Source organism: Nyctibius grandis, chromosome 1 (assembly GCF_013368605.1).
Source record: "Nyctibius grandis isolate bNycGra1 chromosome 1, bNycGra1.pri, whole genome shotgun sequence".
Lineage (NCBI taxonomy): Eukaryota > Metazoa > Chordata > Aves > Nyctibiiformes > Nyctibiidae > Nyctibius > Nyctibius grandis.
In genome coordinates this window covers 20,715,638-20,741,460 of record NC_090658.1, presented here as the reverse complement: position 1 = coordinate 20,741,460, position 25,823 = coordinate 20,715,638, and the positions used below count along the sequence as shown (strand labels likewise).

The 25,823-nt window shown below is 40.3% G+C and overlaps 1 protein-coding gene across 2 annotated transcripts in view; it reads left to right on the top strand.

Annotated features, from left to right (window-relative positions):
* Positions 1-4,167: 4,167 nt before the first annotated feature.
* DISP1 (dispatched RND transporter family member 1) overlaps positions 4,168-25,823 on the top strand; it is a 96,703-nt gene continuing 75,047 nt past the window's right edge. Inside the window, exon 1 of one of the 2 annotated variants that reach the window (XM_068404590.1) lies at positions 4,168-4,274. The gene's annotated coding sequence lies outside the window, so the exon portion shown is untranslated. Of the gene's footprint in view, positions 4,328-25,823 lie in introns of both variants that reach the window. The other variant, XM_068404580.1, reaches the window with a different exon arrangement.

The window sequence follows — 25,823 nt, the reverse complement described above, 5'->3', positions numbered from 1 at the left end:
GCAGAGCTGCTCTTACTGGCTTTCTCGTGGTTTCATAAGTAAGCAAAGTATAATAGAGGAGGCTTGCGATCAGCCATTTCTTTCTGGGTAAGATACACAGGAGGCTCTATTTCCACTCTATGCAGCTTTTGGCAGGTTGCCTTTCTTTGCTGCTTCTAGTTTGTACCTGGTGATATCTGTGTTGGCAAGTTGGGAGTAAAGGTGAAATCTGGAGGGAATCTTTCGGTGAAGGTCACCTGCTGTGAACCTCCTCCATCAGATCAGTTGGGTTCCACTTGTTGAAAAATCAAATGGAGTTGTTTGCTCTACCTCTTTTTGGAAAGCAACCGAAAGAAGCTTTTTCTCTTTCTGTGGCATCGTTTTCTCATATTTTGTTATCCATGAGCAATCATGACTACATGCAAACTACTGCTGATAATTGAATAATAAGCCCATGGGGCCCCAGACTAACTGCTGCTCTCTGTCACCCCAGGGCTTGAGGTTGCAGTATAGGCAGCAGATTCCTGTTGTCAACGTCTCTGGTGTCTGGTCTGATGTGGCAGCAGATCTATATGTGCCTCCAAAGAGGCAGCTGAGCTATGATCCGTCCACCTCATTCCTGTGCTCCAGCAGCTCTAATTGGGGATCAAGTCCTGTTTTGCCAGGTGCTGCACAAATGTGAAATAAAAGCTGGTCTTTACCAGCAAGAACCTACTTTTAGTTCAGAAGAGATGATAGCAAGTTGCACACTGTGAGTGAAAGGGCAGCGCTCACGCCTCTGTATGAGCTGGCAAAGACAAAGTAGCTGTGAAACCAAGAGTTGAGTCTTTAGTACAGCACGACCTCCCCAGACCCTGAAGTTCAAAACCCCTGTGACCTATCTGGCTTTGGACTCAGGCAGTCTTCTGCAGCTTCAGGGATGACAGGCTGTTTCTGGCACTTTTCCCCCCTGCTGAAAGACACATATTTTCTAGTTGTTGACAAAAAAAAGAAAGAAAAGGAAATTCTGGATCCCGGCCTCTGTTCTTGTTAACCGTTTCAAATGTCTCTTCTGGAGAACAGGCTAGCTGCTCTTTCATCAAACCTGCAAAGAAAGGTTCGACCGTGACATTATAAGAAGTCTGCGCTAAATGCTTTGACAAAAACCATGCATGCTCCAAAATGAAATTTTGTTTACTATGGTGTTATTAAAGTGCTAAATAAATAGACAAACTCAGAAAGGCTGGTAGGATGTGGGCGGGTGAATAAATGAGCTTTGATGCTAACGTCAGTCAATGCTAATTCTTATCCTTTGAAGAAAGTGTGATAAACACAACTGCCAGAAGTGTGATCTGAAATTACTCTAATTAAATTAAATTTTCACAGGAATGAAAGCAGCTGAGCACCTTGCTTTGTTTCCTTTTTAGCTGAACTAATTCAGAGAATAATGACTTTCCAGTTCTTTCATGAAGAGGTAGGAGGATAAGGTTTGTTAAATATATATAAGGATCTGACTACGCACAAAACTAATATATGAAATTCTGTATTCATATTCTTTTTATTGTATTTGCTACTCAGGATTTGTATCTTAATTTAGAATTAAGTTTTTTTAAGTCCCTCATGTTTGTTTCTTAAGTAAGTTTATGCGTTAATAGTAAAAGACAGATAAGGGTGTTTAAATAGTTATGAACTATTGAACTGCTGATCATTAACTGAGGATGAGAATAAGAAGTCACTGTAAAGACAGACATCAAGGGAGAAAAGATAAGAAACTGAAGACAGATGATCTCTGGATAATCCCTCATTTTTCGTTTCCTCCATGTTTCAAAAGCCGCCTCACTCCTTTTTGTAGATGGATTGAAAGATCTGTCACTCCAAGCTTTGCAATTTTACTTTGCAAGCAAAATTTTGATTGGGCTCTGATCTGGATGGCTACTCCTTTTTGGAGGAGCTGAAAATCAAGCAGGGTGATAGATTATTTCAGGATTGGTGTTTTGGTTTTTTTTTGGTGTACACTATTTTCTGAAGCAATCTAATTAGTTATGGAGAACAGCGTATCCAGAAGTAAATAACTTAGATATATATCTGTTTGATTTGTGAGTGCTATTGATTTTAAATAATATAAGAGAGATCTGTGTCAGAATTTAATGCCAAAACATATAAAAGTGAATAGATATATCTCTAGATTTTATATCTAGAAATATTTTATTAATTTACAAAGATACCTGCTATCTTGTATCTATTGTATCTATTCAGTGCCATCTATGAATTTCCAAAAGTGTGTTAATTATGGCAAATCGATCTGACAAGGAGAAATCCCATTAGTTACAGCATCTCTTCCACGCGTGAACACTAGATGGCACTGAAAGACAGGAGCTGTGGTGTGGACACAGGTGTTTTAAATTTCTCGAGGACACTGCAGTTCAGTGGCAGATAACTGAAGCACAAATGATACCCTGTAGGTATATTTTTTGAAAAAAGGGAACGTGTCACAGGAACTGCTGAAACTGTACTACATGACCCAGTAGTCGCTTGAGCTGATTTAAGAAATCAGCACAATTAGAGATTAAGTGGAAGAATATTATATTAAGTGACCAGGCCTGGCAGCAAAGTCCCTCTGCAGTCAGAGGGGCTGGACTTTTTCCTCTTCCACTTGCTCATGCTGCTTCGCAGGAAAGAAATCTTCTCTAAAATTCATATGCTCTCTCCCATTCACAGTTGTGCTCCTCGAGTGCAGCTCTAGTGCTGGACTTGATAGAGTGAAAAACATCAACCTCCACAGCACTTCGTGCTCTGATCCTACCCCTGTCTGACCAAACACAAACTCTTGGGCTGTTACAGGGGACACGCCACTGGCGTTTAGGATGAAGTCTGAGTCAGAAGTCAAGATTATAATGAGCCTTTAATAAAAACCACGTCGAGTGAACTCCAGAGGATGAATGACGAGGGAGGGAGGGAGTCAGCATCTTTGACTCAGGCTGCAAACTCTTGACTCTCAAACCATTGCCTGCCTGACCCGGGGTGTTTCATATGCTTCAGAGTGACTTTTAGAGAACCAATTACCCTCACGGTGGGATGAAAGTGTAACAGCCTGTCATGTGCCAGGGATCACTGCAGATTATCCAATGTTATATTCTGGTCTCAAAAATTGTGAAGACTTACTTTTATTGTAACTGCACAAGCAAGCACGCAAAGGTTAGAAAACTTCACATCTCTGAGTAACAATGCAACAATGTTTCAGCCCATTCTGTGCACTAAATGAGGCAGAGGTCCTTTGGGACAAAATAGTATGCAATGATGTAATTAAAACCTAAGCACATGCACAAGACAGCGCAATTACAGCTGTAGCAAGCTTTTCAGCACTGGATTTACCCATCTAGATAATATTGTTTTCTATGTGTAAGTTTTTATACAATATTAACATTTTTTTTAAAGATCAAGGGTGGCCCATTGCATGCACAGGGAGAAGGGATCTGTGTTACAGCCCAGGACAAAACTGTCCCGGGGCTGCTGTAGCCCACACCTGTGCTCTGGGTGGGCCCGGCTGCTGGGGCTGTGGGTGCGGCTGAGGAGCTAGCCTGGGCCCCTCGCCCCGCTCCTCTCCTCCCTGCGGCTCCTGGCCTTTCTGCCGCGTTCCCTATCTCACCATGGTGCCAGAGACCCTCGGCGACCACCTCAAGTTACAGGGTGGCTGCTGAGAGCCAGGTTTAGTTTCTTTACCTAATTCCTCCAGAAAAAAAAACAAAACAAAACAAAACAAACAGGTTTTCTGCTGGTAGCATTATGCTCGTTTTCTTTTTCTTACTGTAATTTTTTTACACTGAAGAGAATCGTTTCAACCCAGATAGGACTTTCCTTCTATTTAGATCTGTTTTTAAAACTGTGTGTACTAGGCTGTCATTCACTGGAGAGTTTTAGAAAACCTCCATGCGTAGCACCTCCCTGATATAACCCCTGCCCGCTCAGGAGGCTTGGGCACAGGGACCCACCCCAAAGGGAGGACGAGGACAGGGACAGGGACAGGGACAGGGACAGGCCCTCGGGCGAGCTCCTGGCCCGCACCGCCCCGCGGCCGCGCCACGCTCAAGATGGCGGAAGGCGGGCGCCGGGCCGGGCGCCGCGCTCAAGATGGCGCCTCTCCCCACCCCCTTCCCCGCCTTGCCGGCGGTGACTTCCGGAGGGAGAGGGCGTCCGTCCCATGGTAACTGCGCCACGGTGGAGACGCCGCCGCCGTGGGGGCTGCTCCCTTCCTGCCGCTACCCGGGCCACAACAACGGGTCAGCCGCCTCCGGGGCCCCGCCGCCGGCAGCCGCCAGGTACGCGCTGCTGGGAGGGGCAGCGGCTTTCTCCGCCCGCCCCCGGTCGTGAGGTGAGAGGAGCCCGCCGGGGCGGGCGGGCCCCGCGGGGCGGTCTCTCCGCGCCGCCGTTGAGGTGTGCGGCCCCCGCGGCGGGAGGGCGGTACCGGCCGCGTCAGCCGTAGCCGGCTCAGGCGGGCACCCGGCGCGGGCGGCGGCGGGGCCCCGCGGGGCGGCTTGCACCCTTCCCGCCTCTCGTACGCCGGGCTTGTCGCCGGGACGGCTCCCCTTCGCCTCCAGCCCCTCAGGGCTGGCGGGCGCACCGTGGGTCCCCCCGCCCCGTCTCCGTGATGGAGGCGGCTCCCCCCGCCTGCGCTTCGGAGTAGGTCGGGCCGGTGGCTCGGGGGAGGCGGCGGTGGCCCCGGGCTCCGCCGGCGGCTGTAGCGGGGGGAGTAACCCCCTGGCCTGGGGGTAGCGCTCCTGAGGGCGGGCGCGCCCCGGGGCCCCGTACCCGCGGGACAGCGGCCTCTCCTCAGCGGGGAGGGGCAGCTCTCCTTGGGGCGGAGGGGTGCAGGCGGTCACGGTTGCCCTCTCAGCCGCTGGGCAGCCAGCGATGCCCTTGTGTCTTCTGAGCCTTGTTTTAAAACATTATGTAAAAATGAGTTATTTTTTTACCTTCACTTCTGAGTTTTTGTGTTTATTTAGTGGGAGCTCGTGCCCTTTTTTTTTTTTTTTAAAGGTGGTCAGGCACCTTAACCTTTGTCATTCGTTATGGACTGAAATGTGATCAGCCTTTCCTGTGCTTTTGGTCTTTGTTCAGATGTACACTGCTTGTAGCTGCCTGGTTTATTTGTTAGGAGCAAAGGCTCTGTGAGAACATAAGGTCTAAAGGGTACCTGTATGGCACCCTTTGTCTTGGGAAATTAAGATACAGTAACTCCTGACTTCTGTCTGCACAACCGCTGTTCTCATAAGCTGCTTAAGCATTGCTTCCAATGGTGGTGGCAAAGGCTGGAGATGTATTGGAGAGACCATTAAGGCTGCGGTCTGTCCAGAGATACGTACATTATGAGTAGTGCACTCCTCAGTTTCTGGGTTCAGGCCCGTAACCAGTTATCATGTTGTCAGTGATGACATCTGTGACATTGCAACCTAGTTGTCCCTGTACTCTGCTTACAGAATGGGTTAGCTCCCGTGGGAAGGACATCTCATCTGGTGGTTTCTTCCCCTCTCTTCCTGATAGAGGAGGAGAGGATATTAGAAGTTTAATTGAAAACACTTCTGTGAGGAAGGCAATAGGACACACTGTCTGTTTTTTCTGCCTCTGGAAAAGATTGAAAAATATGATTTTGCAGAATGGCTAATGGTTCATATTGTATGTCAGCAAATGAGAGCCTGCCCTTTTCAGGAGAGGGACAAAGACCTGTAGCTACTCAAAGTGTGTCGGTAGCATGTTGTGTATTTTAAATGAACAAAAACCATCTGATCAGAATTGCAAGTAGCTTGTTATAGAATACGTGGTTTAGACAAACCTGTAAAATAGTAACAAACATTTAGGATAAGGCATCCAAATTGTCAATGGGCTTATAAGTGTGCTCAGCTTTGAAGGTGGTGACTGGTGGAATTGCAGGGGAATAAAGGTGCAAGAAAGCAGTTAGGAGAGATACGGACTGGGAGGAAGGTGAGATTTCTTAACTGGGCAAAGGGATGAGAGCCTGAAGCAAACAACCTGCAGTGATGGAGGTGGAAGAGATCTAGTGTGAAACAGCTAAGGGGTATAACAGTCTTTGGAGTGGGGAAATGGGTATCAGGAAAATATAATTACTTAAAGCATCAGCATTTATAGACTCTTATAGCAAATACATAAGTTTGTAATCACTAAGTTGTTGATTCTAACTTAATAATGTTTATAAACATTCACAGTATGTTATAAGGTTTATAACATTCACAAGTTGTATTTATTTTACATATATTTACATTTTACTCTGAATGTAAAATAAATACGGCTTGTGTTGGTCTGGTTTTTTGGTAGCTCCCAGAAACTGCAACTAGTACTGGGATGCTGCTGTGCTGATTGCTGAGTGTACGGGTGAACTGAGATACAATTAAAGAGGCAAACAAACGTGCAGGGGCTTTTTTTTTCTTAAATTATTATCTTTAAACATTAAGCTTAAAGTAATGAAATACAACAGCCTTTGACACTAGTATTCTATTTAGGAATAGAATGGTTGAACTATACCATGTTTGTAGTGTAAGATATTTTTGAAAGTCATTAAATAGAAAGGAAAATCAAATTCTGCAGTAAGATTTATTTCCTCCTTTACAGCAAAGTGAGTAATATCCTGTAGTAATATAATAGCCTAGTTTGAGGACATAGTTATTTTGAGATTAGAAGCTTAAACGTGTACAGCAGTTAAAAGCAGATGGATGTTGTAATTGGGACCTGATACTATAGTGGTGCAAAATATGGAAGACTGCATTAGGATTTGAGAATTTGTAGCATAACTCAGGAGAGGGGTTTTTTCCCCTTTTGGGGTGCGTTGCCTGTATGTAGAGAATAAACTGCAAGGATTGGGGCTTCCATTTTTTTAACCTGCTCTTGAACTCATTGTAGTGGAGTTAAGGTTGTGGGTTGTATAATAAGGCTGCAGCGGTGACTGCCTTCACAGAACCTGGGAGAGAGCAGTGTCGGTGACTGGGCTTTCCTGTGTGTAGAGCAGTACCTTTGCTTCAATTTGATTGCCTTCTCTTGCTCAGTTATGCATGAGAGGCATGACTTCAGGATGAAGCTTGGTCTCTGTTTCTTGGCAGACAGGCTTACAACAGTGCTGAGAAAGTAGGGGGTTTCCTTTCAAATGATTTTTTTTTTTTTCTCACTCCTTTCCAAATCTGCTACCATCGCAGATTCCCGACTCTGTTGGAGAATGCCATATGAAGCTATTTTTGACTGATCAGAGAATTACTGTAGCAGGAACAAAAGACGTTGATGGGGGAGAGCGGTCCCAAGGGGCCTTGAGAAGAAAGAGATGGAATTCGGATTAGTAGCCTCCAAAAAAATCTTACCATAGAAAAGGTGAAAAATAAGACTATAAAAGAACAAAGGTAAAAAGAACATGTGAAAACACTTAGTTCTCATAATGTTACCCTTTCCCATGAGGAGGCTTTTTGAATGGCTTTCATAGTAATGTTTCTCATATGTTGACCATAGATTTGAGCAGTAAGCTTTACTTTTGCTCTAAGCCTTTAACAGAGGTGATTGATTTATTAGCTTTGATAGAAGTATAGAATTACTTTCAAACTTTGAAATACATAATAAGCACCTTGGATAATTAGTAAGCCTACAACTATCTCTCTTTAAAGTGATCAATGGCATTAATTTGGTTTGGTAACCATGGCTATTTTCTTGTTCAGTGACCATATGGTATTTCTGAGTTTTGTGTGACTTCCTGTGAGCAGTTTTTACAAAGTCAGCTGGGCTTTGGTGTGAAGTGCAGCAAAAATTAAACACTATGGGAAGGTGTGAAAATGTTCTTATATTAAAAAAAAAAAAAAGTAGCAGGTTGCTTTTCTGCCTGAAGAAAGCAGATTGCTTTCCACTGAGAGTGGATTGTAGCCTCTAAATCATACATTCAGTGAGACTGTAATGCTAAAATAGTCAAGACTTGTAACTACAGCTTGTTTGACAATGAAGTTTTTAATACAAATTACTATTAATGGATCAATGTTTTGTTGTAAACAAAGTACTTTCTAGCTTTACTGTAAAAATGAGACCCCTATTACAGTAACTTACTCTTTTAAGGGGATCTCTTCTTGAGGTGTGATACACTAATGCTGTTGTTGCAGTGTCTTGACACTGATAGAACAGCCACATGAAACTTCCATCTGAATTCTGATTTTTGAGGCTTTCAGTAGTTAAAGTGGGAGTTTTATCTGTCACATAATTTTTGGAACACCAAACCCAACAAGTCAAGAGCTTTTGAGAAATGTTCTGGGCATCAAGGAGCGCAGTCCAGCTGCGTTGGTGAAAACTAGAATAACAGAGAGGATTCCTTGGTTGCGAAGCCCTGTGCTGTGTGCGAGGCAATTTTATAAAGGTGAAAGGTGTTTTTTTTTAAGTTGACCTTTACTCTCTGCTTATTAATAGCAGTTTAAATTATTCCACGGGAGATTCTCCAGCATGCAGTATTAACAGAAATAAATCTGTCTGGGAGAGTTGTGGGGAAGGAGAACTGGTGTTGATGATGAACCGGGAAGAAAAAGATCTAAAAGTGGAAGTAACCAGGCCAGGTGAGTGGGGTGATGAAAGAGGTGTTGGGAAGTGGAGTGGGGCAAAGCCAGGGGTCGTAGAGACTAAAGGTTGCTAGTGGTGGTGTAGGGTAGCATACAATAGAATCTTGCAAGAATAAAGTTTTCTGGGGAGGAAAGGTGGCATTGAGGAGAGACAGAGGGAGGAACTGGTTGCTATATAGGCAGGAAAGTACCACTTGAAATTAAGTAGAGAGACATCTCAAAGGAGAGACAGGCACCAGAAGAACTAGTGACACTAAGGTGCATGGTCTTGGAGTGTGTGTATGGAGATGAGAACAGGGGCATGTGGAGCCTGTCCCTGCGAGGGAAAACCTGAGTGATGAGGTGGGGAACTGGGGGACTTGTGGTATGGAGACAGCTTAAGGCACGTGGCCCAAAATGAGAGGAGCTGTATGGGGACCCTCAAGAGGGACACAGTAGGGTGCTACACTGGATGTCCTCAGTGGTGCAGAGCCCAGAGTGGTGGTCGCAGTGTGCTCAACTTACAGAAGCGGTGAATGAAATGCTCTTTCTGCCCTCCCTGTTCTTATTCCTCCCCTCATCTTTATCCTCTATGGTAGAGGTGAAAAACTTGCTTTCTGGGGGGTTGGTATAGTCAGCCTATGACTGGAAATAATGTCTAGCTTTCTGCATTCAAGACTCTGAAGAAAGGTCTTGCTGTGTATCTTAATCTATAGCATTGTTTTTTTAGAAAGAGACAAACACAGCATGATAAAACCATTCTTGTGCTGTCTATAGTACAACATAACTCTTGTGCTATGTAGCACAAATTATGGCTTAATTTAGTAATTTTTATTAACTATTAGCAGATGGATACTGTGCTTTAGTCTTGTATAGTCCCTCCCTGACATGCAGACAAAATGGGACGGAGATAGCTCTGGCTTTAATAGGAGGAAATTTTTCCATTGTCATCTGAAAACACTTAGTTCCCGGGTGAAGCGTTGCATGCTCAGCAATAGTGCTTTCTTGTGCAGAGCCATAGCTCTTAGAAATTAAACTATTGTTATTCCTGGATTGTCGAGAATCTCTGCCCTGCCCCTAGAGCTTTAATTCTTTATCTTCTGTCCTTATGTAACCAAGGTTGGTCAAGGGCTGTGAACAGCCTTGTTTTAGACTTCCTGCTATTACTTTATGCCATTGCCATCCTTGCATGTGATAAGACATGCCTGTTGGAGCTGTACCAAGGAGTAAATCTCAAAGGCAAAAAAGTTTATTGCCACAGCTAATACTGTGCTTGTGGCTTGCTTCTTGAGAAGTATCACATTTGCTGTTTTTCCGAGTGTTTGAAGAGAGTATCGACGAGCGTTGTTTCAGGTTTGAATGTTGAAGTACAGCAGCATCATCTTCCTGTGACTCGTGCCTGTCTGATCAAGAGTATGCTTTAAAAATATTTTAGACATAAGAGGACTAACTCAAGAAATTGGTTCTTTCAATGCACATCTCTTTAAGGCTTGTTTACCAATGTCATATCTAATTTTAGCTTAGGGAAGATGCATTTGCCACTGATACGTGTTCAGGCTGCCTTTTGTGAAGTGCTTGTCTGTGATTAAATATTTATACACAGGATGGAGCGTCAGTAGTGAGATTTGAGAAGAGACATTTTGTAAATACAAAATCCATTCTACCTGGAATGTGAGTGGAATGATACAGCTCAGATTACGCTTGTGCTTGGGGCTAATGCTGGAATTAAAGCTGGGGTTTTCAGGGTTTGGGTGGTGGATTTTTGTGAGGCCTTATTTGTGGTCTTCAGAGTTTTGCACTTTCCTATTAGTTGTAAGACATGGTGGGTGCTTGATGCTTATAGACTTGGCTTGAAGATGCTTCTAGACTTGATGAGAACTTAAAAGACTTTCTTAGGAATTTTCTCCCCTTTGTTTGCTGGAAGCAGTTACTATGCTCAGCAATACAGCTGATAGGATCAATTTCTAAAGCTAAAAATATTTAATATTGAAGCACATTTGTTGGGCAGCAGTTCTTGAAGCTGTATAAAAACTGGATGATGTGGAGATATCTTTGGGTGGGAGGAAGGAAGAGGGGGATTTGAGAACTAAGTAATTAATTAAAGATTGCTGCAGTTATGATGTTTTGGGCTTAGAAAATTACAGAGTACTATGCCACATAGTTTGAATATGTAAGTAAGTTAAAATATTTTCTTTAATACGTATGCTGTTCAAAGTAATTACATAAAGCTGAAGGGAATTTTTGCCTCTTGGAATAAACTTTACCCTAGTCTTAAACATATGTTCTCACTTATTGTTGATAGCTTCTTTAATACCATAAAAAACTACAGCAGGTATTGCAAGAATTCAGTAACTTAATCTTAACCCTTTGAAGTTAAATCATGTGAAATGTATGTCATGCTGATACCTTTATAAAAACATAATGGAATTTAAGCTGAAATCATTATTAAAACTAAAAATAAGATAATTAATATAGTTTAGAACTTCTGTGACAGTAAAGACTAAGATCTTGAGTAGTCCTAGAAATGTTTTGGGCCTGAATTAGTCATGGTGTGTTTTCTTTAAATGGTGAAACTTTACAAAATTAAAAAGCAAGATTTGTATCAAGGGTTTTGGAGTATAGCATTTGTAAATGTATCATTGTGTAATAATGTTTATACATCAAGACAGCTGGAGAAAGTAGTGTTATAGTTGACTGTAACTGGCTGTTTTTATGTGTAACTGCTTAACTGTTGCATCAGTAAACTGTTTTTTCTCTGCTTAATCTGCTGTCAAGCAAAGCCAGTTTAAGATCTGCTGCAAACCCAGTACTTTTGCAACTTGTTCTCTGTTAAAAAATGGTAGAGATGGCATCAGTGGGAAAACAATTACTTGCTTTGTAAGTACGGCAGTTGGGTTATGACTAAGTATATTGATTTGCCTGGCCAACACAAACTCCAGACGGATTTTTTTTTTTTTTCATGGCCTTTCCATGAGAGGGTCACATGGCTGTTTTTTATTGCCTTGGGTATGGTTGAGTTCTACAAACCAAACTGCTTTCTGGGGAAATTGTGAGTTTTTAAAATGATTTCTTTGCAAATAGATTTTGATCACTGATGTGTGACGGTGGATGGATTGGGGGAGGCTTGTCCCTCTCTTCTTAGGTTTTCAAAATCTGTTACTTTGCAAAGCTCTTTAGCTTCTTTGTCACGGCTGTGCCAATAACATATACATTAAAAAAGCTACTGACTTTCAGAAATATAGGAATTTCTAATCTTTATCTAGGCAGGAGAAACTAGCATCTGTTTGCTTGTGCCAAACATGGTTTTGTTTTTTCTTAAATTGGCGTCTTTTCCTCTAACCCCCAAAGATGATTTGAATATACTGTTCAGAGTTCCTTGCTGCATTTAGAACTTAGACTGCTAAATCTGTAAAACCCACAAACTGAAGCTGTAATAATGGGATTATGAGACACTGAGGCTTCTTCCTACTTTGAGGTCCAACAGTAATTAACAGAGCTCTTGTCTACCCTGCCTTTCAGTATTGCTGTCTCTGTTTCAGGGAAGGGTCCAGGAATCACTGCCTTAGTGTCAGAGGTTCCAAGTTAAAATTTAGTAAACTGGTAGTAGTAGGTCTGAATGATATTCCAAAATAACTATACAGCTTTGCCCTTTAAGGGTTAATGCCAGCTCCTTTGTCAACTCTGTTAAGAGGATGTTCTGTGGTATCTTGTGTGCCTTTACTGGAAACTTGTATTCATATTTTTGTTACAAATTTTCTCCATTGTATTTCAGTTCTAAGCAGAATGAGTGGGGCAGAGTAGAAAACAGAAATACAGTAAGTGAAAAGAATGAACAAAGTAAATATTTTGGTTGTTCTTAATAAGATGTAGTTATCTCTTATGTGTGAGCTACTTCTGGGTAGTCTTCCATGATTTACTCTTTAGTGTAGTAAAACCTGGGCTAAAACAAGCACTTGCAGTTATTGCATGGAGAAGGGCAGGTGGGGGTGGTGGGAACTGATGCAGTAATTTTGTTTCACTGCTTAAATTTTTCTTTCTCACAGTTACCTTCTTTCAGCGAATTCAGACTTGTATAGACTAGCTTCCTGACAGTCTATCTATAATTAACAGTATCAAGTAGTTTTAGTTATAGATGTGGCAGCCATGTGCAGCAGCTGTGCTCTTACTATGGGTAATGGTGTAGATTAGCGTGACGCCGCTTGTTGGGAAATACAAATCAGAACTTCCTACTACAGCATGCAAGCCCAGTAATGTGGTCTTGCTTTCTGCTTATGTGTTCATGGCACAAGACTATACAATTTGTGAAGTCAGTAGAAAACTACTTGCTTTCTGGTTAGCAGGCTGAATGAGCTCAACACATGGTCAGATATACACCAGTATGATTGGTACAGCTCAACCAGAACAGGAGGCAAGAGACCTCATTTAGCACTAATGAGGTATTTAGTGATCAGTCAGATTGTTTCCATCTGTAACATGAGACTTTGTTTTCCCACTTCACCAAACTGGACTATTGATAATGTGAGATGCTGCTGGCTGTTTACTGAATTAGGGTGCAGACAACTAATAAAAGAGCTGAGTGGTTAAAATATTCTAAGTCAATCGGTTGCAACCTTTTTGGAAAAGGTTTGGATGAAGCTTTTTTTCAGGAAAACATTTAAAATTTCTGCTTTCATACCTTAATGAAAGTATGTATTTCTATAAATTTGGTTAAGAGCATGCATTGGCTGAGAGTTTGGGCACTGAGACAAAGTTATGTTAAACAATTTTAGAATAAAGATTAAAAGGTAAATATGGTTAAATAATAGAAATACATGATACAACAGCATTATACTGTACAACATGTATAAGTAAGCTGTTTACATTAGTGTGTTCCTATCTCTAGAGAGGTTTTTCTACAGGCTAGCTCTTCCTCTCTGTCTGTTCAGGCCATCCTTTTATGCTTGCTAGAGGTAAGATAGTGTACTTCCAGAATAGTTTATATGATCATAAGAAGAATAAGGAGTTGGCCTTCTACTGAGTAAAGAAATGTAACATGATGCTGAGAAAACTGTATGTTTAGTGCACTTGTTGCTTCAGATTTATCTTTATTGCAGGATAAGCTGCAATTATACCTGACCCCAGAAACAGAAGTGTAGGAACTTTCCTTGAATAAGGAAAGTAATGAAGAACACTTATAAAAGTGCTAATTTGAAAAGCAGGTGAAATTCAAACAAGGTTATTTTGCTTAGCCTGGTTCCTGGTCTCAGAACCATTATCAGTTTCCATGTAGATTGATGAAGTTCTTTAAAGAGGGGGAGAAGCCTCTATCTAAGAGGGGCAGGTGGAAAAGAACCACTAGAGAACTGGAGGCCACTTGCAAAAACATTGCAACTAATATGAACTATTTGGTAAGCTCTTCAAGCAAAAAGTACAAAGGTGTTAAATAAACATAAATGTGGATTTTCTCAAAACAAAATTCCCAAGCACTCAAATCTCCTTTCATGACATGGTATCCAGTCTTGTTTGGGAGGAACAAATACGTTCTTAGTTTAATGAGCTAATAATCTAATGATTTTGTCCATATGAAAAGCAAGGAAATGTTTCTCTAAATAACCATAAAGTTGGTGAAAAACCTTAAATAGTTTCGTGGATCAGTGTCAGACCAGAGGATGTCTAGACTGAGTGGTCTCTGCAGGGTTCTGTCACTAATTTTGACTTAAGTGAAACATTAAGGCTATGCAATATTAGCAGCAGATGGTACCGAGCTAGGAATTGCTGCAAGTACGTTGGAAAATGTGGTTAGGGTTCAGAATTATTTGAAGAAGGGGGAGAAGCAGTCTGGGGAAGAGTATGCCTTTTGGATAAGGACAAGACTCAAGATCCTCCATTTATTGATCATCTCTGTACAAGTGGACAATGGGGGAGTAGAATGAGTTTTGTGCAAAGGATCTGGGGATGTTGCAGTTTAAACTGAGTGTGACTCTGTTAACACAGATGTTGCAAACAAGTCAGATGTCCTGTGGTACAAAAGCAGGATAACTTTCCATAATCAAGTGACAGTCCTTCATTCTAGGCTTGGGCATTTCACTTCAGGAAAAGCTAGAGTACTTTGAGAGAGCATAGAGGAAAGTAGAGAGAACAAAGTCTTGAAAATGTAATTATTTTATTCACAGAAAGATTTAGAACTGTTTCCCTTAAAGAACAGAAGACTACAGGGAGAAGGAAGAGTTGTTTTCAGGTGAGATATAAACAAGAAGAGAGGAGCGCATTTTTCACTCTAGCCACTCACGAGAGAGCCACTGGTAGTGTGCTTAAACTGCAACAAAAGATGGTGTAAATGGGCACTGGAGAAACCTGTGAACCTCTGGAACAGATTGCTTGGGAAGACTGTGGTATTTCTATTTTTAGAGTGCCTTGTAAGGCACAGATTAACTATGTCTAGACCGTGCTTTTCTCCTCCAGTCCTGAGAGGGTCTATTAGCTGATTATTGAGCTCCTTTCCAAACATTATTTTTCAGTATTAGAAAATCCTAGCAGGGTTTCTAGACAGTAGGGGCATACAAATTAAAAAGGTATCAAAGTGGTTAATAGCACTGGGCCCATGTTAATCACTTTCTCATTTTGTGCTAATGGGTCTTGCTATCAAAATTGCACATCTGTCCGCTCTCGTTTCTGCTTCAAAGAAAAGTAATACTGCATTGGGGGAGAGGGGGGGGAAATACTTTTCTAAATCTTCTGGCTTACTTCCATTTCATGACTGTAAATATCTTCCAGTTGATACACTAAGTGTACATTGGTGGCTACAGACTTCCAGAATCATCTTTCTTCCCCAGTTTCATATAAAATTGCTTTGAGGACAAGGCAGAAATTGGACTCTTCAAACCCCATGGTAAGTTTGATATCAGATTCTGAGGTTTCAGACTGCTTTGCTCATTACTCTGAGTTAGAATTAAGATATAAAATGAAACATGCCCTCATTAGCTGATACCAGCCTTTATCTTGCATGCCCTTTTTCCTAAAACTAGCAATTAAGATGCATGAATAAGAGGCAGTGTAGTCTGGTAGCAGGAACTTGGGCCTGGGAGACAGAACTGTCAGCATCTTAATCTTATTTATGATGTTGAGTTATGATTTGCTGAAGGGCATGTTTAATTCCTGGCCCTGTTTTTCACACGCAGAATGTAATGCTGTAAGGATTAATTTTTGTCTGTAGCTACAGAGATGAAAACTCTGACACGTATCTCTTTCTGCATTAAAATTTAGTATGTAAGCCCAAGGTTTTCATTCATAGATTATAGGTTGTGTTTGACTACTTCTGCTACAGTATCTTCAGGTCAAAGAACAACCATTTAAAATTTTGGTAGGTTAAAAATACCTATCACAGTAGAATTTACTGTGGTATTTTCCTTAGTCTTTGCATATGGAAAATGCAGCCTCTTGTTTTCTTCCTTTGCTTTTTTTGTTTCCCGCTACTGTTGAAGATGGCTCCTTTCTCAAAGATGTCAGACATACGGTGTAGTTGTTCGGCTCCATTCATGATTTATAAGGGTACAGAAAGCTTGCAGAATTTAAATGTTGTTGGAATCCAAGTTCTGTTAACTACCTAGCTTTTCTAAGTGAGGGGGCTGCATCAGTATAAACTGATTTGACTTTTAGCATCGTTATAGCAACACAACTATCCCATGGATTTCTTTTTTAATTTAAATTCCTTAAGAGGCTGGGGGCTATGCTAGTATGACTTCATTCTGGTTTGACGAACCAGCAGTGCTGAAGAGTGAGAGGGCATGGGAGTCTTTAGTGCAATGAAATACCTTTTTTAAAGCTGGTAGCATCAGACTGAAATCCCTGCAGGCTTCTTTCTGCAGGTGTGGGTTTTAAGCTAGGCCTCCACTGACATTTATATTTAAATTTATTATTACAATGTCACTCTACAGGGTTATAGTTCCTTCAGTGAATTCTCTGTGAAAGAGCTGGCATCATTTTTTAAAAGGTTATGTTGAATTCTGGTTTCCACAGCACAAGTTGCCATGGATATGTCAGGTTCTTAATGTTTGTTTACAGAGGAATGAGGTAGAGAAGGTTCGTGCTAGCTATTTTCAAATGAATGTTCTGCATCCAAATGATGCTGTTCTCATTGGGAGTTAACTGACCAGTGAACGTAAATTCTACTGTCTGCTTTGAAAACGGATTAAGTTCACTTTGGAATGAGTTAATGCAGAAATGTTCATGTGTATATCTTTACTTTGCACTATCTTGACAGTTGTTCAGGTTCCTTTTTTTCCCTCTGAAGTAAAATGGACCTGCTGATTTTGTGTGCCCTGTAGTATCTGAGTCCTGTCAATCAGCATTTAAATAGGTAGACAATGTACATGCATTATCACAGCGCCCAGGAACTGAGGAAGGCGGCATTGCCACTGCAAAACCTGTTGTATTTTGTGGATCTTCATGAAGCAAGGAAAGGTCCTAGACTTCATGTGATTTGGGAAAAGGGGACGGTGAATTCTGTCTGGCTAAGAGCTGGCATAACAAGGAAATTAAACCATAAAACTCCTGCATGCATAGATCAAATGCCCGGGAGAGATAGCTTGCATAATACAACACTTGAAGTATGTTTCTGGTCAGTTCTCTGCCTTCTAAACCACCTGCTTTGCCCCTTCCTAACTATTCATTTACTTTTCTACCCCTTCAAAATAAGGGTCACAAAGATGAATGTGTTCATGTAACCCCTCAAATCTTGATTCAGAAATAGACTGCTGACTTTTCACACCCATGCAAACTACCTGCATGGCACACCAGACTCTGCTGTTAAGTAACCACTAGAAAAAGTGTACAGTTAAAACAGAAGTCAGACGTTACCTTGCTGCTTTCCCAGGTCACACTGGAAGAGGCATGGGTAGGCACGTTTGAAAGCTGAAGAAAATCTTCCCTGTCTTTGTTATAGGGAAGATACAAGTAGACTAAGTACTGCTTGTGTCTCAGTCTAAGCTGTGCAGTCCCTGAGCACAAGGCATACAACTGCAGCAGGACACATGCTTAACTTTGTCAAATAAGCCAAAAGAGAAGACAAAAGTCAAGAGGCAAGATAGTGGAAAAGAGTGAAAAGGTGAACACCCTCATGTGGGAAGTGAAAGATGAGTAAGGAAGAAAAACACCTATGAAGGAAGCATCTCTGTAAAAGATAGATGACCACTTTTAGTGGGGCAAAGGAAACAATTAGCAGCAGTTTTCTTGGTAAAATTTAGCCTTGTGTACATGCTGAGATAAACTTAATTCTGGAACTCCACAGCCACAATGGCCCTGTCCCTGTCTACTTCATAATCAAAAGCAAGTTTCTTGAGCAGGGGAGAAGCCTGGGCATGATCTTCTGTCTGAAGATCTTCTACCTGTGTAGCACAGTGCTGTGTACCAATCACTTACCATACTAGCTCTACTGTCAACCTTGTTTTAAAGTTCTCTCACTTGTAAAGCTTGTTAAAAGTATTTTGACAAAAGCGTGATAGTCTTATACCTTGTGTGTTCCACAAACCTGAAATGTCTCTACAACGGAGTGTCTTGTGTATTTTAAAATGTGTAAATAAAATACCCTCAGTGTGCTAATTTTAGCACAGTACATCTGAGCTGAGTTTCCAAACGGAGGTAACAAGATGTTCTATGGGTTCGGTATCCATAGCAACAGCCAGAGAGGTGTCTTTGTGAAGTGATAGGTACAGAGATAGATGTTTTATGATCTATGCCTGTTAATAGAAGAGCTCTTTCATTTCTTTTATAGATGTGGTGCAAAATATCTCAAGTGATTCGTGCAAGATAAATACAGCTTAGCAGCCGCCACCGTTAAACATCTTCATTTTCCATTCAGAATCTGAAACACATATTCTGTACTTTCTGCATCTGTTTGGAGATACACTTTAGTTGTGTCCTTCCTCGTAGCCAAACATCTAGTCACAAGTGTGTGTCAGGAAGGGAACCTTTATTTCACAGAACAGTGAGGCAAGCTGTAGTCTAGTTTTCTTTGACACAAGTTCAATGTCTTTGGGAAGAGAGTGGGCGTGGATTTGAGGAGGCTAGTATCATACGTCTAGGAGTAAATGAAGTTGTGAGAATAGTCACTGGAATTGCCAAGAAACAAATCTCTAGCTTTGGTTTTTCAGGCCTGATAACAGTATGGCTCCCCTTGCTGGCTCTATTATAGCCCGTGTACCACAACTATGCAAATTCAGCAGGATACTATAAAATGACAGTGCTTGGGGACGATGCCATTTGCAGTCTATTCTGCTTTCATTATGTTAGGTGTTGTCTTAACAATACCAAACTGTCTCTCTGCTGATAATCAGCAGTTACCAAATGCTCTTGGGTTAGTCTGCTTTTATGGCAGTTCAAGCCTACTTTCCAATTAGATTTCTAGGTAAAAGCCACCATGTATTTTTTTCTAATCATCCTGTATGTCTATTTTCCATACTTGGAAATTGTGCTGTAGACAGAAAAGCCACTTGCCCTAGTGACAGGGGAGGAATACCCAGAGCGCTATATACATCTGCTGGATTACCTCATTTTCCATCCATCCTCTTGGCCTGACCCAACAGCTAGCTTCCAAAGCTGACGCTAGCAGCCATCAAGATCCTAAATGTTCATGAAGCAATCTCTAATAAATGTTTGCAGATTAACCCTTAATGCACAGTGAGAAAATGCCTCAGATGCAGAGTGTCAGTGGCGGGGGGGGAAATAAGATACTAACTCAGAATGTTGTTCTCCAACATGGAGTTATTATGTTGTTATTCCAAAAGGGGTGACTGCTCCTCTGTGTCAATATGAAGGAAGCTGAGCAGCCACCTTGTTCTTAACCTATACTTGCCTCTGTGTTACTGTTCTGGAACAGCTTATGTGATATGAGGTACATTTTGAACTAAATAACCAAGTAGATGAGTCATTGAAGTGAGAATGCTCAACTGATGTATCTGGTTCACTGGGGAAGGCTTAATATTTATCCATTTTTCCCCTCGCAGGGGGTTCACATAAAAGATTCCCTATTTCATGCAATAAATCGAAGCTTATTCTATGAGACATAAGAATCAGTCTTAATATTCTGAATTTATGAGACTTAATTCTTCAGTATTACTATTTATCCATAATCTGTTTTTGTTGTGATTATTTTCCTATGAGAGAGGAATGTATGTGTATTACTGTTTAGTAGATTCACTTCTGAAAAGTTTTAAACCTAACCTATGGTTTGGGACAAACTTATAATTCCCCTTGTGTGCAGATGGGATGTGGGAGTCTCCTGAGAGCTCATGATTAGCTCTCCTGTGCTGCTTTGTACAAACTACTTTATAGTGGGAACTTCTCTCCAACCTTGTTGCAGAGATTTGTTGTTCTTGATCTCTGGGGTATTGCTTGTTTGATCCAAATGGTCTTCATTAATCTTCTGTGCTGAATGCCTGAGATAAATTAAGACAGGTAGGTATGCTCAGTTTAATAAATGAAGGCATTCTTTTATCTATTTGAAATTTCCAAAGAAATTTCTCTTTGCTGGCTACAGCTACGTGTGTGACTGTTCTGTAAGGCTGCCAGGTTTTGAGAAAATTCATACTGAGAAATGGTATTTTTATAGTTAGTTTCTTGAAGGGTGTGGTTGAATTCATACCACTCAGTCTTTTCTCTCTTATGTAGTTTTCTCTTATGTGGATAAACGTTATCTCTTGATTATCTCTTGAAGTGAAGAGCAGGTGTGTGGATTTACAAAAGAAAGAGGAATAAGAAATTATTCTTACCATACTTCTCACATTTAAATAGCTGAACTATTTAATCATGTTGGCTGTTGCTTTTAGAGATAGTTTAGTTGAAACTTTGAGAAAGAGTTCTTTGCTTCTGATACTCTTGATGTGATGTCCATTATCTGTAAACCTCAAAGTCATGACCAAGGCAGAGACCTAAGACTTTGGATGCCTTCTGTGTTGCGGGGTTTTTTTTTGTGAAACATAAGTGTAGTAGTCTAAAGCATCCATTTTTCCTGTATTATTCCTTTCTCCTCCTTTTGGGATTAACAGAAACACATTTATCAGCTATTTTGTACTAGAATTCTATCTTCTAATTTCTGTAAAAGGAACCTCTGAAATATGTGAAACTAATTGGATTACAGTAAGCGTGTTATTTTTGTGAAACTCTAAAATAAGCATATGAAAAGTTACTCTTTTCAATGTCTTGATATGCTAGAAAGAAGGATTTCTACACAGGGAGAGTTCTACATACTTTTGAAAGCACGGCAAGAATGTCAGTGTTGATAGGTAAACTTTGCACTTTCACATGAAGTGGCAGTGTGTTTAGAATTGACGTTATAAAGCCTACTTCCTGGGTGATCGGTGCTCTATAACCTTTAATTTCTTGCTATATATCTATGTTTACATATCTTAGGGAATAAACAATTGATTTTTAAATGACTGAATCTCAACTTCTTGGGTTGGAATTTGTGCACTTGGTATCGCCTCTGAAGCAGATTATTTGCTCTGCTAAATTATTTGCATCATGCTAAATAGCATGAATGTACATGTTAGGGATGAGTACTGGAAAGTCTCTTAAGTATTTACAGCTCTGGAAATGTGCAGATGGCTTGCTTGTTCTCCTGTCCTAGAACAGTTGTTCACACAGATTCTGATATTCTTGCAGACTAAGAAACTTAACTTTTGAGTTACAATGGTCTTGAAGAGAATGCTGTGAAATGTGAATATACGTTATTAGAGTATTGTATGTATTATAATGACTCATTTAGAAAAAGACTCTGGCTTTCCTCAATCCTACATAGCTGTTGTTAAACTTTTATTTTTTTCCCTGATATTTTAGACTTTCTAGCAGCAGTCATTAATTGTGCAGTTGAAGAGTTTGAATGCTAGTTGGAAACAGGTGGCACATGCTCTAAATATCTTGAGATACAGATGATGGTCAACAATGTTGTCATTGAAAACGTAGATATTTGTGTCAGATGATGTTGATTTTGTTTTAGCAGAACTTTGGTATTCTTTGCTGTGGAGAAGTATGTACAAAGCGTTCCAAAATGAATTTAGGGGTAAAACGTTGCTGAAACATCAGTTCATTTTAGATTGCTAAGCCTGTACAAAACCAGCATGGAATTTGCTGTCTTAATTGTAGAGGGTATGGATTAAACCAGCAGCAGAACGTCACGACTCTTAGCTGAAAGACAGCTTTGTATGAAGCATTTCATTTAGTATTCTACTATTCCCACCCAGAATATTCTTATGTTTGCTGAATGTGGCATGTGTATTAACTTAGAGATACACTTGCATATGACAGTGAAATCTTTTACAAGCAGACACTTTGGGAAGGCTTAAACTTCAGGCAGGATTTGTTATTGTGTACCTTACTTGGACAGGAAAAACATCCAGTTTGCAATAGCTTGTCCTGTAGTGTACCATTAGTTTGGGTCTTAAATCTGTTTGCAAATTGATCCTTGTAAACTTGCAGCTAAAAGTGCATAGTTTTGAGTGCACTGTAATTGAAGACTTTAGAGAAGAAAAATCAAATTGAGGCAATTAATTTGGCCTCCTTAATTAAATCTGTGGCTGAAACACTCTTATAATTAAATCTTTTTAAAGTATTATCCATGTCTCTCTGCAATGTTGTACTGACTAATCTATTCAGTTGGGTAAATGAGGGGTGATTTAGACCTTTCTCTTAAGAAAAGTCCCTAGACCATTAAGCTAGCTAAAATAAATGTAGACATTTGGTTTTCATTAGTGTTGTAACTGAAACAAAAACATTTTAATGACTGATCCCAGAGTATTTTGAAGTTTGTGCAACTTTGCTGGGAAGGTATTTAAACTGTAGTATCAGTTGCAAGTTGGCCATAGGCCAGTTTTTCGAAGCTGTTTCAAAGCAAGATGTTGGGTTTCCAGAGTGTTACTGAACAGGAAAACTTGGAGTGGGAAGAAGCAGTGGAAGGTAGTTATGGTAAAATTTGAAAAGGTGAAATGAAATTATCTGCAAAAAGGAGACAGTGACATATTCATGCTGTACTACAGGTTGCTGCTTTGTTATAGAGCTGCTTCTTGTTTGAGAAGACATACAATTTTGAGCTTTATTACTTATATTAATAAAGAATCAAGTACCCAAGGAATCAGCGTGCTTTTAGATAGATTTTTAGTATCTTAAACTTACACAAAATGGGATCCTGCTTCTAAGGAAAAGAACTTACATGTTGCTTACAAGATCTACTTTTAAAAATACTTTTGGGGAAAATATTTGAGTTGGTCTTGGGAAAGTATGTCAATAAAATCTGTGACAAATAAAATATTAATCTGTAGCTTTACATTCATGGGAGAAGTTGGAGACTGTTAAAGTGCTGTAAGATGAGGATTGCTTATTCTGTGTTATGCTGTAATTTCCATGAGACAATAATGTCTCATGGAAAACCTGCTGAAGTTCTTGAAATGTTCTGGGTGATCAGGGGAGCCTTGGGGAGCCAGGGACTGGATATCCAGGGCTTCATTGTGTCCAAACCGAATTCTTGTGCTTGCTGCTTGCCCTGGGTACACAGAGTGCCAATAGTGATGTTCACCAGAGTAGTCTTATGTTTTGGTGGGTTTGCATTTTTTTTTTTTCCTTAATAGGCAATTTGGGCTTAAGTGGCAATTAGAAAAAGACCAGATTACTTCATTTAGGCTATTATAAATTGATAGTGATTTGAGCTAGGACAAACCAGCACTTCTAGCAAAAAAAAAAAACAAAAACAAAACCAAAAAAAAAACAACAAACAAAACAAAACTCCTCAGACAGAATTACTGAATTGTCTGTCTGAACAGGTGCAGATTTTGATGGATTCATCTGCACAGCATAACCTTAGTGAAGTGATTTAGCTGTAATTGATGAAAACAAAGTTCCTACAGAAATCCACCTGTCCTAAGCAATAAGCAGTGATCTGAGAGTGGCTGAAAGTCTGGGTAGCTTCTGAGTTTCATCCTGATTTTTGCAATTGACATGTTTATACTTGATTTTATATATTTGCCTTTTAGGAATAATGTTCTTATGTAAAATGTGAATAGCCAAGCTGAACTTCAGTAAATTATCGATGTATCTTTTGCAACTATTATGTTGTTGCGTGTCTCTTCTGTTATTTCAGTTTACAGTATCTCATGTACCATATATACTTTTTTCACTGGCTTTCTAAGGATTCTGTAACTTCCTTTAAGTTTTGAACAGAAATATAGCATTTTACAACATAAATTTTACTCAAAGTAGTAAAGTGATCCTCTCTCTTTTTAAGAGACTGTTCAGTGCATGTCATGGAAGTTTTATTTGAATGCTTCAATTAAAGGTTTTTACAAATGTGAAATAACGCAAAGTTGCTGCTCTTTGGGGGAGAGTCTGAAAGGCAGTATGCCTTTCCTTTTCTCCCGTGTTCTGCCTCTGGGATGTTTCTTTTGTGGTTTCACTAATGGGATGTTCTAGCTGAATTGTCCCATCTATTAAAGCTTACAGGGAATAGCTGCAATTCTGACACAGAATTAAAGGAATGGCCCCTTTTTCATGTGTGTGCAGTGCTGAAAATATTGTGTACTCACACCTTCATGTCTGCGAATGGAAATAATGGAACAGATGCAAATGCATGTTTACTTTGGTACCTTTAGCTACAGGTTAGAAATCCAATACCATATTCACATCTAAGTTCTTTTTGCTAGGCCATGTAATAGTTATCTGACCACAAGATCATAATAGAGATAAAGATTTTTACTATCTCCTGTGGTTAAACTGAAGCTACCTTGCCTGGGCTGAAGGTTTTTGGTAGTATTAGTTGTGTGTTCAACACATGAGAAGAATTTAAATACTGAAGGACTCATTTATCATAATTCAGTGTAGGGAAGATAACTTCATTTTTTGATCGTGAATTACTAGAAACTCATATATAATTGATACTGTGCTTTGAAACTGCTTCAGCCAGATTTATTTTTTTTATGTATCTTCCTCCATTCTAGTAGTCATTAGAGGTTTTTTTAAAAAATTATTATTTTTAAAAGATTAATTTTAGAAATTAATTTCTTAAGAATATTTAGTTGAGACTTATTACTGTTTGGTAGCATCACAATCTTGATACTGAAAGTAAATATTAACTTGGTGCTAGTACTAACGAGAAAAGAAACATCACATCTACCCTGGGGCATGAAAAGGCTTATTAGTAAGGGGAGAGCTGTACAGTACCCCTTTGCTATATTAATGTATTCACTACTTTGTTTTAATATTCTGGTGGTTGGAGTAGAGATGAGAGAGAGTTGGCAGAGGATTGAGCGTTAATACTAGCGAGCAGGTTGAAAGAAGTCCTGATTTTAATAAGACCTGTTGGTATTGTATAGGAGGAATGATGCTCTTGTAAGCATAGAGGAACTGAATAAGCAGGAAGAAAGAGTGCACCATTAAAAAGCTGAAGAAAAGGCGAGTTGAGGAAGAACAAAGAAAGTATGTGGGATTTCTGGAGAGAAGTGATGAGGGAAAATAAGAGATGTCCTTGACAGAGGGAGATGTTTAAAGAATATGGAAATGGCTGTGTTGAATTTGACTTGTTCCAGCTGGCTGCTTACTGTGTGTCTCTGGTGTCAGCTACTGCCAGAAGCTTCAGGGACTGAGGACAGTGCTGTGGGAGGTAGTTGGTAGAATCTGCCTGCTGGGACAGTCTTGGCTTAATAGTTTAGGAGAGAGCTCGTAATGGGTAAGTTTAGTTGTTTCAATCGTTAAGGACCTAGTCAGTGCTAGTCACCAGGGCTCCCTTTAGAATAAATGAAGAGAGACTTACACCTTTAAAATGTTGTTTTCAAAGACAACATTAAGACAAATGTTTCAGCAAGCAGTTCAACGCTTCCTGTTGTACGGGTGAAGTTGCACACTGCAGCTAAGCCAGCGCGATAGCCTTGTCTCTGCACCAGCTCTGGCATGCGTCGGGTCCACCTTTGAGTCAGCTCAGCTTGTCAACCAGGGAGAAATACAACCTAGGGTGAGGGGGGCCGGGGGAGAATGGTTTTCTGTGATCTTTGCCGATAGAAGCAGCGCACTTCAGGGGCTGAAGAGCACCAGGGATGGGGCTAGAATCTTATCGTAAGGAACCTTACCACCTTAGAGAGGGTGAAGTTATTTGTTATGGTTTGAGCCAGAGACATGAAAAGCTTAATGTCTTAAACATCAGATTTTTATCTCTCTTCCAATAGTCTTTCTGTTGGCATTAATAGTATGAGCAGCTTAATGTTCTTGTCAACCATAAAAATTTGTGGTGCACTAAATCTTGCTGTATTACATGTTTAGCATTGTGTGGCAGTGAATTCTAAAGGCTGT